Consider the following 13171-nt stretch of genomic DNA (forward strand, 5'->3'; position numbering starts at 1 on the left):
TTAGTGTGTTATCATTCATGTATTTTCTTGTATTTTTTTACATTGATTTCTAATCATTGCTCTCTTTGAGGTCCTCTTCCTAGCTAAGAATGGCACTCTAATGAACGAGCGCACATGAACGCATCTTGCTTCAGCAGGTGTTGTGGACTGTACCAAGTGAGACTTAAAGGTGGGGAAAATGAAATGTTTCCCCTTTTGTTTAAAGTTTTTTCAGCTGCTTGGAAGTAGGGGAGCCATTTTCTGTAAGTAGTTTGATCGTTTGATTAATTTTGTTTGTATTTATGGCATTTTGTTTGTAAGTTACATGCAACAACAGGAAGGCAAAGCTCTGAACCAAGTTCCCTGACTGGTATGATCACTTTGGATCTCTGCACCTTCCAGAAGTGCTGGTTTACATACAGAGCAACAGGATTTAAAATCTTTACCCCAACAACGTGCTGCTAAGAACAGATGATAGTGCAACTTGTTGCTTATGGTTTATATCATTGGTTGATACATTTCAAACATCTCTGTAACAGTAACATTTAAATGAAAATGTGCATTTGATCAAAAAGTCATTATAAACTATAAGTATAAACTTTTAATCTCAAATAAATCTGAGCTCACATATTTTATCTTGCAGACACACTGATCTCCATCCAGCCTGAAGGAGAGTCTTTAATACTTTCTGTGACAGATCGAGGCGTGTGGAGGCAAGAGTTGTGGATTCAGTACCTCATCAGCACTGGATGTGAGTTCAAGCTACAAACAAACGGTAAGTCGTTCAAACTTATATCACACTGAGCACATGTGTGTTACGCTTAAGCAGAAGCTGTAAGATTTGAATGTTGGAGCTAGCTTCCAAGCCTAGCAGCTTTGTGTTACATCACTCCTCTTGTTGCTCTGGTTGGTTGCAGTGTCCACAGGCACTTTGGTCCAAACATTTATTAGCACTCCTTTTAAAATGAATAATCACAGAGAAGTCCCAGACTTAAGGTGTTGGGAAGCTTATTATCTCTCCTATGTCAAATACTAACGCTGTTTTTCAGGCCCTCAGAGTGTCGTACAGGCGTTCAAGATACTCTTCAGGGTCAGCATGAGACACACAGGGCTCTTAATGATCTCCAATGTAAAATCTATGGCAATACAAGACACTTGGAGGAACTGCTCTTAGAGATATAGAGAGGCTGTTATTGGCTACTGCAGTGGTGGTGGGAGGTAATAGATGGGCCAAACAACACACTTACTTCACTCAGGAGACAAGTGTTTAAGTACAAAGAAAAGAAAACAGTGAGTTTGTTTCAACAAATCAGACTACTATTACCTTACCAGAACTATGTCAATTTTTAAGATGAAACCTGACCAACCAATCCATTTCACAGCAACCTTGTACTAATGGCAGAAATTCTTCTGTATGAGTCATAACAGACTTCAGCTTGCACCTGTAGAAGTTTCTGTACGGGTGTTACAAAGCTGTAGAATTTGACCACCTTCACTGACTGTGACGTTGTAAGGTTTTATCTACATTTACCTCAGTCATCTGCTATTTGTCGGGCTGAAAGGAAATGTGTGTGGGGCTTTTGCATAGCCTTTCCATCTGTGATGACACTCTTTCAACTAAGATGTGTTTGTGCCAAAAGCACACATTGCTTAAGTGTCACATCAGAGGGACACCTGAGTTTCCTAAGAGCCTCTGTGATCAGTCCAAGTGTCCAGCTGTTTCTCTAATCCCTGTCCATCTGCTTTGGATGGCTGCCCGAAAAAGAAAACTGACCTTAAAAAGTCATTTTTCAACTTCGCCTCAGCTTTGAACATATTTCTAATCTTTACAAATTGTAAAGGAAGTAAACACACCTTCACCTGACCTTTTCCTGCTTACATGAACGAGTCTACCTGAGAGCGCTGATATAACAAAGCTTCAATAATCTCTGAAGGAAGCAAACAGAAGACAGAGGGGTGAGACTTAAAGAAAGTTGTAGATTATATATTTAAAAAACACTGCTATGAAAGATAATTATATGTACTCAGATACTCATGCCTATCTAATTACAATTTTCTTATAATTACTCATCAACCATATTTTTTGTACAAGTTCTTGTTTCAAAGAACAGCAGTGAAGCCTGGTATTATCAAAACACAAAATTGGAAGCTTTGAAAGATTCTGAAGCATCAATGATGAGCAGTTTTCACGAAGTAATGCGGAATGGTTTCTCTCATAAATGAAGTCCTTTACAAATGAGCTGTGAAAAGAAAGGAATCATAAAACTTCAATTTAGTATTTCTTAAACAATAGACTGTTAAATACTCTGCTTTGCTTTTCTTAATTCATTCATGTACCAGCAAATTCATTTGTTTAGCAGACCAAACCGCAGCGTGTTTGTGTGTGTACAGTAAAGTCTCTGATAAGCACCTGGGGTCTGTGAAAACCTTTTCTCCCTACATATGCTGTTGGTTTCCTTCTGTGCAGTCTATTGTATATTTGGAAAGGTATAGTCACAGGGCGCCGACCAAAGGAGTGTCTATGTGAGTCATGAAACTTGTGTCAGTCAGCTGACCCGGGGTACTCTCTGTGGCTGCCTTTAGTTTTGCCCCATGGCAAAGCTCTCTGTGATTGTTCCTTTCTGTACACACTGGCACTGTTGAACAGAGGCACAGCTGACTGCCTATATGGCAACTTTAAACACACCTGCAGAAAACTCAGTCTCTTCTTTGAAAAATGACCCTTTAACAAGACGTACACACAAAGAAATCAAGAGGATAAAGGAGCTTAGACCAGACTGAACATGTTTACAAATCCAGCAGCAGGCAGGTGACCTAGGACACACTTAAACCCAGAGCTTTTCCCGCTCCTGCTATGAGATACAGAGTTGGCTAACTGGATGTGGTGTGAATAATGCCCTTTGGAGTATTGGCATGTAGTGATGCTAATGCTTTATTTTGCATGCCCTTCTCCTTTTTCAAAGATCAGGATTAGACCCAGCATGGATTCAGACAGGTAAAACTGATTTAAAGCACTTCTTGGAAAAAGCTGAAAAACATGAATAAAAAAAGATCCACATGAAAAATGATTCGATAAATTAGCTTGGAAAATACAGACAAAGGCCTTCTCATCTATTTTAGTACAATAGTGCAAGATCTGTTTCACCGCAAATGAAATATGTATACTGTACATACCAGCCACAACACTGCTGTCTGACATGGCAACAATCTAGAGACAGCATCAGGTAACTAGAGAAGACAAATTTGGGAAGAAAAAAATGCACCAGGGCCATTTTAATGTTGATTTTGGCCAAACAAGTGATATGATTTCACAAACACTCCAAAAACTCAAATTAACTGAGTGTACTCTTTAATGGCCCAAATATCTCAACAAAATCATCAGCTCTCTGGATAAGTTCTTTAAATCAAGTATCACATCTTGTTTCAAGAAACTTGACTGGAACAGTTTGGCCGCTTCATTGGCAGCCATTTTTAGTCATTACATTGAATTAAGTCCTTATTGTTGGCCTGTTATATCTCAAAATAAGATTTATTTCTGGACTTGTCAGATCAATGTGGCTTATATTAAGTGTAGTAACATAATTTGACAAGTAATTGGACAAATACCCTTTCTAAGATTGGATTTTTTTGCAGTGTAAACCTGATGAACTTCAAATCCCAGACAAGTCAACTGAGCTTTAATTACAAGGGCAGGTTCTGAATAAGCCTGTCCATGATGAATTACTTCCTCAGACACTTTGTGTAAGGTGAGATGATCATCAGCTTCATTTAGTGACCAAGGAGCTGCAGCAGCATCGACAGGATTCTGACACAGCTTTCATCTAAAAAGCTGTTTCAAGGTTTTACCGCCTCAAAGCACAAAATGACCTTCATTTATGAGCTCAGGGTGGTTAGGTTTGTCAATCAATACCAATGAGGCGCATTACAGTTTTGGCTTACATAACTCGTTTTCCAGTCTTTTAACTAAACTCCTTTACTGTCCTGTGAAGATTTTACTTTTATGTTTGAGTAACAGAAAAGGGAGGATGTTCCTAAATGCCATGAAATGTAAATTTTCCTTTTACAAAATGACTAAAAAGGTTAGGCTTAGCCAGTAATGATCCTTTTTTTTGGGATTAATCAGACGGTTGTGTTCTTGACCGTTTCTTTTGTTCATAAATGGTCAGTAAACTGTAAAATAGAAAACCATAAACAAAGGCAATATTTCATTTTTCCAGAGTTCCATAAACTGCTTGATTCTTTTGGCAAATAATACAAAAAGCAAAAGATGTTTAATTTTCCAAGCAAGAAGAGCATGGAATCATAACATTTCAGAAGCTTGAAGATACAAAGATGTGCTATTTTTGTATGAGAAGTTAGTTTAAATTAATTGTGCAAATATTGTATCAGGCTTGATAGATTTACATCCTGATGTGTATCTGATCTTTAAATGCTGTTTCTGCTGTGTCTGCCAGCCTCTACTTTGTAAAGTATGAAACACTAAAACATGCACTCACACTTTCTTAATGTGCAGAAGGCCCCGCTGCCAGATAGTGCTCTTAGGGTTACAATAAAAGGCTGCTGAGGGTCCAGCTTCAGTAAGAAATGTTCTACAATCAGGCACTCCCTGAGAGCAGTCTGAATATTTAAGTAAACAACAAGGCGCCATTAAAGTTTGGATGAATACCATATTTCACTAATAGCAGACCTTCTCCAAAGACTCCATCTGAAACTAGGCTGCAGCTCAAACACCACTTTGTGAATAATTTACAAAAAACATTTCCAGGCTTTTGTTGGAAATTGTGCACCTCTGTCTTAGATGCTGTAAAAATGCTCATTAGGCCCCTCAGCTGTCCTGAACGTATAACAACTGTCAGCTCTCTCATTAATGGCAACCAGATAAAAATACATCCTACAGTGTCTGTGTCTCTAGGTAACCCTCACTGGTCTAATGCGCAGCAAAACACTGTAATGGTCAACATGTTTCTCTCCCCTGTTTCAAGGCAGTTAACACAAAGGAGAACATACTTCAAATGCCCCTGTGTATGAAGCAGTATAAAGCTGCACAGTGTGAATACATTGTCACATGTGGTAAAGAATTTATCTACATTATTCTGCAAGATTTATGCAACTCAAGGGGTCCTTTCACACCCAAGTACTGATCTGAAAAACTATTAAGTATTGCTTTAATATTTCATTGATGTTGCTCCTTAAAGATTATATAAAAGTTCTGTGTGTTATTAAGCTGCAAGCCCGAAACTTGGCCCTCTGTGTTTTGTACTTTCTAAGTGCTGGTCGCAGCTGTGAGAAGACATTTGCATGCCCTTGCCAGGTCATAAAAAAGCTATTTGTTAGTAAAAATGTCTGGACAGAGAATCTGGCAGAGAGCTGGTAACACACAATAGTTGTTTGTTTCCTATAATAAGGCTGAACATGAGCTACAGTCAAATCCAAGATATCTGGAAACTCAACAAAGCCCTCTTTAAGATTCAATAATTAAAAAAGTCATTATGCAAACACACTTTCAGTGTCATATGGAGAGTTGAAATAAGCAAAGAGACTATTTTAAAGATAACCAAAGATGGGATCTGTGCAGTGTTTAACAATTCCAGTGTTGTAAATGAGGTTATGAAGGAACAAGAAGGAAATGACAGATTAAATATAATAGGTGCTATCAGAAAAATCCTCAGGGATGTCTTTATTTATTTTTTTTAAGTTATATTTTTGTGGCGTTTTTGCCTTTATTGATAGGACAGCTGTAGATAGACAGGAAATGTGGGGAGTAGATTGGGGAAGACATGCAGCAAATAGTCACGCCCGGGAATCGACCTCTGCGAAGAGGACTATAGCCTCTGTATGTGGGGAGCTTAGACAGTTGGGCTACCAGCGCCCCGACCCTCACAGATGCCTGATTAAAACTGTACAATCTACGCGGTATGAACGTGCATTGTGCATTGATGTCAAATACCCAAAAGGTGCAGAAGCGAGCCTATAGACCACTGGCAGTATTACTAACATAGTTTTGTAAGTTCTCATGCCTTGTTAAGAGGCTTCATCAAGATTTCAGAAGCCTTGAATATTTCACTAATTGTCAAATATGTTATTTGTGACCAAATCAGTTTTGTAGTCACAGAAGAAGACTGAGCTGAGCCACATTATTGCTATGGGTATTGTAAATACTGTCTGAATCTTGACCGACTGCATGGGACTTTTTGCATGTGTAGAAAAGACAATTCATTTATGCATACGGCAGGTCTGGACTGGGACCAAAAAATGGCCCTGGCATTTTTGGCCATGGCAGCCCACCATGATTATTTATCCGATATGCGAAGGGCATGAAAATACTTGGATCATTGGGCTTGCTAAAATCAAGGCAAACAAAACAAATTAAAGCAGTCTAGTGAAGAGCATCTGGACGACAGGGTTTGTGGCATCCCGTTGTGGGTGAACTTAAAGAATTCCTGCCTCTTTGTGGAATGAGGGCGGCTTATCTAGTTAGCTAGTCTACAACTGCCTGATCTCCCTATTTCAACAGTCCTGGCTTAACTAAACACAGAGAAAGAGAGAGAGGCAGGAATGTTAATTTCACTAGTGTTATTTCTCTGGTTACCCACCAATGATAAATCATCCATTTCCGCAAAGCAATCTTTCACTATATTACACAATAATAATAACTGTAAGCTGTAACACTTGCAAACTGTGACTTTATGGCAAGCTAAAATAACACTGTAAGTTGGACACCAAGTCTACTCATAGCATTATTTGAAAACAAAGGCTATAAAAGCAATTCTCACACTCACACGACCACACCCACACACGCGCGCATGTGTGTGTGTACGTGATTGGGGTGAATTTCACACAGTTGCAAAGAAACAATTACTATTTGACACTTCTGACTCCTTTTAGCCTCCACTTTGACTGCAGGGTCAAATTGACCCACGAACATTATCTATGCAATAAAAACATGCAGGGGGATGCAAATATGTGAAAGGAACCCATTTTTATTTCATATGTTTGATTAACGCTAATTAAGGCAAGTAGAAGAAGTTTCATATCGAAAAAACACTTTTAAACAATTTATTTTGTACTTTGAAAAGGGTCAATCTGACCCTGAACATAACAGGAGGGTTAAAAGAGCTCCTGACTCAGCAGACCTGATCTGCTCGGGCAGATGGTCCCCTTTTGGTTTCAAGTCCTCTTCTCCATCTTCCATATCCTAGTGTAGTCGATGCTTGAGTCTGAGCCAAAGTTTGGGTTATCATGCTAAAGTCCAAGTCAAGTCATGGGTCCTGATTTTAATGACTCAAGGTAGATTTGAGTCTAATTCCTGGACTCTAGTACTAAAACACCAAATATGCCAAACGTTTTATTCCTTCAAACTTCTTTGTGTCAGCAGTTGTAAGGTGATGACCTTTAGGTTTGGGCCGTTGGTTTCAATGAACCAAGATGTAAAAAAAAAAGTCTCTTGGCAGTAGAAATCCACCAACTGGTAGGATGAAGTATTAGGATCCTTAGCTGCTTGTTATTGTCTCTTTGTCTGCTGTTTTCAGTTGGTAGGCTACTGTGTTTGTGTATCCTCTTTGTACTGTTATTTCATATTAAAAATCATTCAGATTTTTCCCTATACTGTAAAACCATAAAACACATCACCTACTTCCCTTTCACTTCAGACTCAGGTCTAATCAGAAGCATTCTGTTGCTCATGATGATATTGTTAGCAAGACACATAAAAACGGCATAATAATGAAATACATCTGCTTTTGTTTTGGTGGAGATAGAGATTTGAAATTTAAAAATATGCTAACAACCCACAGATCCTGCAGACCTGCACAGCATGGCCCCCCATAATTCAGTAAATTAATCCAGTGGCTTGAAAAACAAACATGCTCTGCAAAAGTCTGAGAGATACACTGGAATATTTTAGCATCTTCCTGTTTTCTTTGTTTATTCCTTACAGTGGGAAACATTTTCAAGTACAGCAGGTGATGCAGACTCAATGCAGATGATTTTACTGCTTTCGGTCTGGTTGGCCTTGTAAGTGTTTTTCAGAAAACTGGACACTCCAATAAGTTTCTGACTGTAGGTGATGTTTTATGGTGAGCAGGTCAGCTGGGATAACTGAATGTTTTTCTGTGTTCACTGTTTAAATGTGGACGGGCATTTGGAGACTTACAGCAACATTGTGAAATTGTCCTGATCAGATGTCAAGATAAAGAAGCAGACTCAGCCATTTCAGATATGATCCTGCTGCAAGACATAGCATCTTTGTACCTTTTAACTTGTTCAGTTTATGAATATATTTCATCAAGAAGTGCGTTTTTTAAATGATATCTCAGTCTCTTTAGACTTTTCTCCTGTCAGGTTTGTTTTTCTTTGTATGTCCTCTGCTGGCTCTTAGGAAGAGGACTGGACGTTGGGACTGCTGTGTGCAGGAAAGTTTGAACTGAGTGACCATGATGTTTATGTATGAACATTATGTAAAAGTCAATTGCCTTACTGTAAGGGCCAAGTTACGTTCAGGCATATTAAAGGTAAATAAATAATCAACAATTTTGGGTTGAAAGTTAAACTTCATATTTGTGATTTCATTTTGTAAGTTAAGTTATAAAATATGTTGAGTCAGCTAAAAGTAAATTGATCTAATTCATGTGGATATTTTGAATTGTTTAAAAGCAGTATGGTATTGTTGTCAGCAGTGAGTTATGTTACTGTCCCTTTAAGAGAGAGAGAGCTCTTTCGTGTGGTCGTAGGGTGAGACTGGGGCAGACAGTTGAGGATCAATCAAGGACCGCGCCACATGGTTTCTTTACCGTCGTAGTATAGTTCTTTGTTTAGGAAAACTTAGCTTTGAAACATCCAGTAAGATTGTTTAACAAAACTGTGGATTAAAGAAATTAGTTTTATCAGTTTTACTTCGGAGTCCTGTGCGAGTTTTTCCTCTTCAAGTGAACACACACGAGTAATTCCAGGGCCCTTTTTGATCTTCAAACCACCACACTTACTATTGAAGACTTTTCAATGTTAAGCAGGTTAAAATAATAATGTTTGTTGTGAGACAATAGGCAGAGATGAGGATGAGGGCGGACAAAGGACATAGAGGGGACACAGCATGAGTTGCTGTTCAGTGGCTGACTGCCACCAGCTGAAGGGTGCTGTCCAATCTAAGTTTACAATGAAGTAGGAAAAAATGTGGTTTAGCTGTGTAATCAAATCCCAAAGGTTGGTGCACATCCTAAAAAATCATAAGCTTATACTGAGATAAAAGCTGAGCCCGTGGACAGTTTGTGTTGTTCAGCTCGGCAGATATGGAAATGATTCTGGTCAGAGAATCAGGACAAGAGAGGGGATTCACAGTACAAGGGTTTATTTATGAACAAGGCTTACAGACAATGTCAACTTCCGAAAGGGAGCGCATGTTATCCGGGTTTTTATTAGTGAAGACTCGACAGGGGAAATATAGAATATGTGGCATAATGTACCAGGACATCAACACAGAAGACGGTAGACTATACTGTACTTTTCAAGGTCTATTAAGGTGAAACTTAGTACAAAACAAACACAACAAATCTTTGATGAGTAGCACACCACTAGGTCAAACGTAACTTAAAAGAAACACTTTTTTTAAACTCACATAAGTAAGGTCCAGTGATTACAAACAAAGTGAACAACCATACTTTTCATGTTTAAACCTTGAAATAAGAAGACTAACGCCCTGTGTCTACTGACAGCATTTTTGGCACTGACATTGCCCACGACCTCAGTTTTAGAGTGCTTCTCATCTGCTCTAGTGTTGCTAAGTCAAGAAGGCTGTCTCATGGAACTTTTGCTTCCCTTGATAATGACTGTTGGTTGGTTTTAGATAGCTCTGTAAGCTATAACAATTTGCTTTTGATTAGTCATTTAGGGAGAAGTGACATTGACGATGTGTGCCGGTATTCCAAAAGTGGAACTACATTCAACTGAGAGCGCAGCATCAAAAACAGCTACATGTGTGTTTTTGCACATAGGACACTAAGCGCTGAAATCACTGAACTGCATTGGTTTTGTAAAAATATAGGCACTGCTGGTGCAGAGAATGCTGTTAGTAGATGCATGCCCTTAAATGCAGTTCACGCTTGGTTGTAAAATCAGCATTAAGTTTAATGTCAATGACACATGAAATGTTTTTGAGACTAATGGAAGACAGCAGTTTGAGGGCACTAATAAAATATCTCTGACAGTGTCTATAAAAATGAGAATATCCCTTTTACTTAAATAAATGTATCTTCCATTTGTCTTGTTCTTCTTTTCTGCTCTTTTAGTATGGTCTGTAATGGCACCATTATATAATACATTATAGCGTATGACTGTTAACGGCCTCCTCTGTGATAGAAATAACCTGTCAAATTATCACCTATGTGATTATTATTTGACTACTAATTGTGTACACTACAATACCTTGTTATATGTGCAGTAAATACTTGATGAAAAGGACATAATATAATGCTGATAATTGAAATATCACCTGCAAAATACACCATCTGTTAAAAGATCTGGTGTTTCTGTTTAGTGACTTATAAATCCTGTCACCACTACAGGAAAGCAAGAAAAGATTTCCCTTTTATATACTTTGCAAACACTTAAAGGGCAGATTAGCAAAGAGATAACATGTTTTTGTTGTTGTCCAAAGGGCAGAAAAACAATGCAGAAATAAAGTTGGTCTCAGGTCTGAAAGCTTGAGTTTGTAAAAATTTGTGGTCTTGGTTGAAAGAAATATAAAATAAACTTTTGTTTGTTGGTTATATAATATGTTCAATGGTTTCTGATGTTATAGTTTGAAGTCTGACCCTCAGCCTCCACTGTAACCTCTCTCCTTCAAGGTTTCGTTGTGGTAAATTAACATAACACTTACATACATCGTTACTTCTCATAAAGAGCAATTATTTTTTAACACAGCCATGAGAGAATGTTCATCTGGAAAACATACATTTCACCAGCTATTAACTAATGACTGCTGGATTATTTGACGACTTTTACAGTTCTGCAGACAGCAGCATTTAAAAAAAGATCCCTGCTGGAACACATGTTAATGAGTGTTTATTGTGCTGAATTATCCTCATTTGCTGTATATCACTTTAGCATTAACAAAGCAACACAACCCTGGCAGCTTATTTATCCTGGCAGCCCCTCTCACTCTGAGGGAGGAATATTATTATGGACACATCCCAGCTCTTATTTGTTAAGGGTTTAAATTCAAATTAAATCTTTATTTCCATAGTGAATGTATGGAGGCAATTAATTACAAGGAGATAAGATTTGCTCTTTAAAATGTGTAATGTTAACTGAAGTAATACTCATAGTTTTAAGGTGTTAGTCGTAATGATATGTGAATGAGATTCATCTGTATTGATTCACAATGCTTTCAGCTCATTAACAAACAAGGAGCCTGAACAAACAGCAGGAAGTAAAATCAGAAGGGGACCAAGCGCTACATAGTGATGGTGCTTTGAAAAACCCAGACACACTTAAATCTGTCTGTTTTTAGATGAGATTGGAGTCCATTATTTCAGTAACAGACATCTTTAAAAAATAAAAAAGAAGTAAAGAGAGGAAAAAACAAGAAAAAAAGTTTCAGTGTCATCGCTTTATCATCATCTCTGCGACTATTGTTAGTACCAGTGGACAGTACAAACCAAGAGCTCCCCATAGAGGGACGCAGACAATTTTAGAGCTCCCCCTGGTGACTGGCTGCAGTATAGGCCATAAAGCCTGCCTCCTTCTTTATAACAGATGGAACATGGGTTAAACTTGAAAATTATAATACACATCAAATACTTTTTTCTTAAACATGCTTTCTGTCATAACAGTTAGGTCTTATCATGCTAATTTATGAGGAGCTAAGTTGATTTAGTTACTTGATGTTAAGGTATGTGAAGTTATGACCGACAGCTTCTGCACCAAATCAGTAGGTACAGGCCTACAGTTCTGCTTATAGCAGATTTATTTCAAGACAACAGAAGCTGTTCATTTTCCTTGATTTTGCCAGCCCTGTTTGCTGCTTTCATCTGACATTAGTAAATAATTGATAGTGATATATTTGTGCCATTTGTTGTGTACTTTTCTCAACAATGTGGTCAGTTTTAGTAACTTTGTGTTGTCTAGGTTCATACTAATATAAGAAAGCTGCTTACACTGCTGCATATAACATATCAGCATACAATATTTGTTGTAGAAGAACTGTTTCCTGACAACAGACCAGAATTGTTGATCTAAGACTCAGAGTGTGTGTCTGTTTGCTGTCTCTTTAAACTGTATGTCACATCGCAGGAGTGTTTGAATCCAACCTACAGCAAAGGCACATCCTGTCCTTGCCAAGAGCAAGCTGCTTCAAATGAACAATACCCTTACATTTCAGTGTCTCCTCTGACGTGTTCATCCTCATTTACTTGACTTCAGGAAAATAAGCTCTCACATTTTGCTTTGGAGAAAGAGCAGCCAGGCATCCAGACGCAGAATGGTGAGAGGACAAGAGGGCATGTTTTGACCTGTAACACTAGAGGGATAATTACAATTAGGTTGTATGTTTCATCAGAGAGATGTCCACAGGTACCAGACTAGGTCAGGACCTTAAACCTTCTGGGTCATAACCTCTCTGAGTGTAATTTCAATGAACAAATATGAAGATGGATGCTGAATCTGTGGGTGGATGACTAAATAGAAACCAGATACACTCAATATTTAAAGTCTCAGTACTTCTGATCAACCAAGTTAGAGAATGTTTTGGTTAAAAGTAGGAAAACTATCCATGTGGAGAGCTTAAGACACAGAATCAATGGTCTGAATTCATCCCAGAACCCATCAGCCATTCAGCGTTTTATTATTTTCTCATTTATTCTTCATATACAGATCTTTGACGCAGATACAAATCCAGTTGTAGATGTCTCTAAACTCCAACTCCATTTTCACATCTCATGTTGCTATTCAAGCTTTTAACAATGACTGGTGGACAGAAGAGGAAGTCTTCGCCCAGATATCCCTTATTAGTTATTCCACTTTCCACAGGCTACCCCACAGGCCGTGTAATACTGGCCGTGACCCCCAAAGGCGAAATCATCGTCAGATGAGAGCCAATGAGTTCTAAGATTGCCTCTGGTAAAATGTTAAATATTTGAATATGAGTTTTTCACACTAGCTGGGAAATATCAGGCTTTTTGCATCTGGGATGAAGTTAAAT

The 13171-nt window shown here is 38.2% G+C and overlaps 1 long non-coding RNA gene across 2 annotated transcripts in view; it reads left to right on the top strand.

The window, feature by feature from the left end:
- The first annotated feature begins 203 nt into the window (after positions 1-203).
- LOC117810020 overlaps positions 204-13171 on the top strand; it is a 97735-nt gene continuing 84767 nt past the window's right edge. For both annotated transcript variants that reach the window (XR_004630666.1, XR_004630667.1), the window contains exons 1-2: positions 204-242; positions 623-754. This is a non-coding gene — a long non-coding RNA (uncharacterized LOC117810020). The remainder of the gene's footprint in view (positions 243-622; positions 755-13171) is intronic.

This window comes from Notolabrus celidotus, chromosome 3 (genome assembly GCF_009762535.1).
Source record: "Notolabrus celidotus isolate fNotCel1 chromosome 3, fNotCel1.pri, whole genome shotgun sequence".
Lineage (NCBI taxonomy): Eukaryota > Metazoa > Chordata > Actinopteri > Labriformes > Labridae > Notolabrus > Notolabrus celidotus.